The sequence below is a fragment of the Hemiscyllium ocellatum genome, chromosome 44 (genome assembly GCF_020745735.1).
Source record: "Hemiscyllium ocellatum isolate sHemOce1 chromosome 44, sHemOce1.pat.X.cur, whole genome shotgun sequence".
Lineage (NCBI taxonomy): Eukaryota > Metazoa > Chordata > Chondrichthyes > Orectolobiformes > Hemiscylliidae > Hemiscyllium > Hemiscyllium ocellatum.
The window spans coordinates 3479764-3485430 of record NC_083444.1 but is presented as its reverse complement, the minus strand read 5'-3'; the positions used below and the strand labels follow the sequence as shown (position 1 = coordinate 3485430).

At 49.6% G+C, this 5667-nt stretch overlaps 1 long non-coding RNA gene across 1 annotated transcript; it reads right to left on the bottom strand.

The window, feature by feature from the left end:
- Positions 1–209: 209 nt before the first annotated feature.
- Positions 210–3678, bottom strand: LOC132835341 (uncharacterized). Its single transcript, XR_009647305.1, has 2 exons — positions 3500–3678; positions 210–508 (listed from the first exon to the last, which is right to left on the bottom strand). It is a non-coding gene; the product is annotated as an uncharacterized LOC132835341 (long non-coding RNA).
- Between the last annotated feature and the right edge of the window lie 1989 nt (positions 3679–5667).

The window sequence follows — 5667 nt, the reverse complement described above, 5'->3', positions numbered from 1 at the left end:
GTGTAGGGGTTAGTTGTGGGGCAGAGAGTGATAGTGCCATCAGGAGGAGGAATACATATGATCCCAGTGTTCCTGTTCCCTCATTCCATATCCCCCCTCCCCCCACAAACCTGCCTGTGACGATAATTTTCCTTACGGCTCCAGGAGTGAATATGGTTGATTAAAGGTTATCTAAGATTGCAAGGAGATCTTGATTCATTGGCCCAATGGACTGAAGATTGGCAGATGGAGTTTAATTTGGTATTACATTGCAGTAAAACAAACCAGAACCAGACTTGTACAAGCAATGGTCGGGCCCTGGATGGTGCCGTCGAACAGAGGGACCTAGGGACTCAGGTACATCATTGTTTGAAGGGACTGTCACAGATAGACAGGGTGGGTAAGAGGACGTTTAGCTTGCTTGCCTGTAGTGCTCAGACCTTTGAGTACAGGAGTTGGACGTCATGTTGAGGTTGTTCAGGACATTGGTAAGGCCTGTTCTGGAATACTCTGTCCAGTTCTGGTCACCCTGTTAAAGGAAGGATATTATTAAACTGGCAAAGTTCAGAAGATATTAGACTAGATTAGATTCCCTACAGTGTAGAAACAGATCCTTCAGCCCAACAAGTCCACACCGACCCTCCGAAGAGTAACCCACCCAGACCCATTTCCCATATTTACCCCTGACTAATGCACCTAACAGTACAGGCATTTTAACACGGCCAATTCACCCTGACCTGCACATCTTCGGACTGTGGGAGGAAGCTGGAGCACCCGGAGGAAACCCACGCAGACACGTGGAGAATGTGCAAACTCCACACAGTCACCCGAGGCTGGAATCGAACCTGGGACCCTGGTGCTGTGAGGCAGCAGTGTTAACCACTGAGATTTACCAGGATGTTGCAGGGAGTGTAGAGTTTGAGTTATATGGGGAGGCTGGAGCGTAGGAGGTTAAGCAGTGATCTTCTCGAGGTTTATAAAATCATGAGAGGCATAGAAAGGTGACCAGCAAATGTCTTTTTTTGGCTATGGTAGGGGAGTTCAAAACTTGGGGGAATATGTTTAAGGTGAGAGGAGAGAGTTTTGCAAAAAGGACATTAGGGGCAATTTTTATTTTTAGTGGTTTGTGTGTGGAATGACCTTCCTGAGGAAGTTATAGAGTTCGGGTTGTAAGTTTGCTCACTGAGCTGGAAGGTTTATTTTCAGAGGTTTCGTCACCAGGTAACACGGTCAGTGAGTCTCCGGTGAAGGGCTGGTGTTATGGCCCACTTTCTGTTTGCGCCTTGGTCTGTTAAGGTGGGTGATATCATTTTCAGTTCTCTTTCCCAGAGGTTAGAAAATGGGATGCAAATCGTTAGAGTTTTAACAGAAATTCAGATAACTACATGACTGGGAAAGATTTGGAGAGATATGGGCCTGGAGCAGGCAGGTGGGGCGAGTTGAGTTTGGGGATTATGGTTGGTATGGACTGGTTGGGCTGAAGGGTCTGTTGCGATAGTATGTACTATTCCTCCACCTTACCCCTCCAACAGTAAATCGGGTGAACGTGGAGTGTGAGAAATGGGCTAGAGAAGGACTCACAGGCCCTCAGTCCTGCTCCACTGTTCTCTGCTGTTTTCCCTGCATTTCCTGCATACTTTTCATATGTAAAAATGTGTCGATCTAAAAGCAAGATAGATACGCTGACATTACGCAGTTCACCAGCTGCCCCAGGGCAAACTGTCTCACATCAGTGAATATTGAAGCATTATTTAGCCTCCCAATGTCAACAGAAAATCTCTGCTGGTGTTTGGGAGGGACTGGTTTCTGTGTGTGTTAGTCACCCCCAGTCACCCTGAAAATAAAAGCACCTCGTGTTGACTTAGAGGTTTGGGACAATGCTTAAGAAAGCGGGAAAAATGAGACAGAGAGAGAGAGAGACAGAGAGAGAGAAGAGAGTGCTTCAGGGAGTCAGCGAGAGAATAAGAGGTCATGAGTGTGGGAGAGAGAGAGACAGCATATGTGAGAGAGAAGGAGTGTTGCCAGTGAAAGAGGGGGAGAGAGAGAGAGAGGGGGTGAGAGTGTGGAGATTTATTACAGAGAGAGAGAGAGACAGCATGTGAGAGAGAAGGGGTGTTGCCAGTGAAGGAGAGAGAGAGGGGAGTGAGAGTGTGGAGATTTATTACAGAGAGAGACAGAGGGCTACAGCAGGGGAGAGGAGGAGTGCTTTAGGATGAGAGAGTTGATTAGAGAGAGAAAGAAGGGAGTGTCACAGGGTGAAAGAGAGAGAGAGAATGGAGGTTACTAATGAAAGAGAGAGAAAGGGGTGTCACCAAGAAGAGAGTTGGTTTATTGTCACTTTTTTAAAGTGAGGAATGTAGTAAAATACTGTGAAAAACTTCACCCGTCACCACAGGCAGCCGCCATTATGATCGGGTTAAGAATAAAAAGCTATAACTGAGCGGGTCTTTGTTCCAGAGCCTCCCACTTCCCCCTGCCCTGATCCAAGTGATTAATGATACTTCCACCACCTCTGCACCCCCCCCATCCTCCCCCTGACCACTGCCCCAGCGTGGGTGTTACAGCTCCTCACTGCTAGGCCCATCTCTCTGACACTGTACGGAATTCAGAGCCAGGAGCACCCCTCGATCTGGGCCTATGGCCAGGAGCACCCCCCCCCAGGTCTGGGCCTACTGCAGCCAGGAGCACCCCCTTGGTCTGGGCCTACTGTGGTCAGCAGCTCCCCCCTCCCTGGTCTGGGCCTACTGTGGTCAGGAGCTTCCCCCTGCCCGGTCTGGGCCTACTGTGGGTCAGCAGCTCCCCCCTGCCCGGTCTGGGTGTACTGTGGTCAGCAGCTCCCCCCTCCCTGGTCTGGGCCTACTGTGGTCAGGAGCTTCCCCCTGCCCGGTCTGGGCCTACTGTGGTCAGGAGCTCCCCCCTCCCTGGTCTGGGCCTACTGTGGTCAGCAGCTCCCCCCTCCCTGGTCTGGGCCTACTGTGGTCAGGAGCTCCCCCCTCCCTGGTCTGGGCCTACTGTGGTCAGCAGCACACCCCTCCCCGGTCTGGGCCTACTGTGGTCAGGAGCTCCCCCCTCCCTGGTCTGGGCCTACTGTGGTCAGCAGCTCCCCCCTCCCTGGTCTGGGCCTACTGTGGTCAGGAGCTCCCCCCTGCCCGGTCTGGGCCTGCTGTTGTCAGGAGCTCTCCCCTCCCTGGTCTGGGCCTACATGTGGTCAGCAGCTCCCCCCTCCCTGGTCTGGGTCTACTGTGGTCAGCAGCTCCCCCCTGCCCGGTCTGGGCCGACTGTGGTCAGAAGTCCCCAGCTTTGCTGTTAGGCCAGGCCACCATCTCCCCGAGAGTGTCTCTCCCGCCGCCCTCCCCTAATGTGTCACCTTGCTGGTGCTGCCATCTTGAAGAGACCACTGTTGCCATGCCTCCCAGATTTCATTCTCGTCCCATTTGCCTGCGTTTGGTCCATATCCCTCCATACCTATCCCATCCGTGGAGCTGTCCAAATGTTTCTTAAATGATGGGATAGTACTCACCTTAACCTCTGACCATCTGTTCCAGACCCTCACCCCTCTCTGTGTGAGCATCTATAGCCTGGAACATCGAACTGCCAGTCCTGCCCCTCCCTCAGCCATGTTTGTGTCATATCTCAGTCCCATGTGCCCATCTGTGTCTACCTGACAGGCCTGAAACAAGTGCAGTCTAACCCAGATTACCCCTGCTTCCTGCCCTGTCCCCTACTCGGATTACCAGCACTGCCTCTGCTATTTAATATGCTCTGCACTGCCCTCGATTTTCTCTTTCATCTCCAGCCTGTTTTAGATCCCACCTCCCTACCAGACTGGCTTAGACCTTCCTGAGCAGCTCCAACAAAACTCCCGTCCAGGATACTGGGCCCTCCCCCCAGCTCGTGTATAACCTGGAGAGGTCACTGCTATCCCAGAGGCGATCCCAATGACCCCCCAAAAGTTAGATTCCCTGCTCCCTGCCCCCCGTGTTTTCACCAGCCAATGAGCAATGCTCCTGTCATTGTCCTCAAGACAGCTGTGACACAAACGCTAAATCAAATTGTTGTGTTATTGAAGGATCCATCAAAGTTTCCACGACAAACTATTCCATTCCTCAGGTACGGATGTGTGCGGTTTCATGTTACACTATTGTGTCTCATTGGAGGGAGTATGCTTCCACTAGACTATCATTTTTCAAGTGCTTTCACCTAAGATGCAAACTGAACTTATATAGCCACCAGCATTCCTTTCATACCATAAATCCACCTTCACGCTGTGAGACAGAACCCAATCGGCGCCTTCTTCCCAAAGGGGAGTTATACAGTCAGAGATGTACAGCACGGAAACAGACCCTTCAGTCCAACCCGTCCATGCCGACCAGATATCCCAACCCAATCTAGTCCCACCTACCAGCACCCGGCCCATATCCCTCCAAACCCTTCCTATTCACATACCCATCCAGATGCCTTTTAAATATTGTAATTGTACCAGCCTCCACCACTTCCTCTGGCAGCTCATTCCTCTTTGTGTGAAAAAGCTGCTTGTAATTTTATATATTTTATTTCATGTTGCTGCAGATTGGTTGCCTACTTTTAACCTCCATGGTATAGTACATTGGTATTTGATTATCTCACTTTGCGATGTCTGCACTGAGGACATGGCTACAGCTGAGAGGAGTCATGGTGGGATTATTGGATGGTAGGAGTGCCCCATGTGGACAAGGGGAAAAGTCTCCTCTTAAGTTATGCTTTATGTTATTATTTCTTTAGGAGTAGTTTTTAGTAGTTTTGATTTAGCTGTTCCAAAGGTTGTATATTTAAATTTTATGTGAATTGTTTACAGTCTCTACTCAATGCTTTTTGAGTGGGGTTCTTCCTCCTGGGGAGGGGTCCCGGACTTTCTTGAACGATCGTGGCCAGCCATTTGTTTAAATGGTGCACCTGGAATGTCAGGGGGAGCCACTCGCCAATTAAAAGGAAAATGGTTTTATCAAGTCTTAAAAAGAGAGGGTTGATGTAGCCCTTTTACAGGAGACACATCTACTTGATAAGGCGCACTCGAAGCTGCAGCAGGGAGGATTTGGTCAGGTGTTCTTTCAATTCGAAAAGTAAGGGCGGGGCCATTCTTATCCAGAAGAGTCCTGTGTTCCAAATGCTAAGCCAAATAAAGGATGAGTCCGGGCGGTTTATAATACCTAAATCTCTAATGTATGGAGAGCAGTCCGGGATTTTGAATGTATATTGCCCCACCCCCGGCAAATCCTTTTAAATTCCTAACAGATGTGCTCCAGATTACTGGCCCTCAGGGTGCGCCACATAATTATAGGGGGAGACTTTTAATTGTATTATCGATCCCGAGGTGGACGGGATCCCTGGGAGCTCTGCCGGTATATCTCTGCGATCTAGGCAGTTAGCTGATCTGAATAAGCAGTTAGGACTGGTAGATGTGTGGAGGTGTCTTCACACTGAGGGTAGAGATTTTAATTTTTATTCTGACCCGCACAAGTGCCATACCAGAATCGATATATTTTTTTGCCCCCTCGACCTTTCTGAATTCGATATTGTAGTGTAAAATAGGGAATATAACTATATCTCTGACCACACAGCAGTACATATGGAGGTTAAGACTAGTGATGACAAGATGGGTTCCCGACATTGGTAATTGGACCCTTTCCTAAGTTCATAGAATACTCCTTG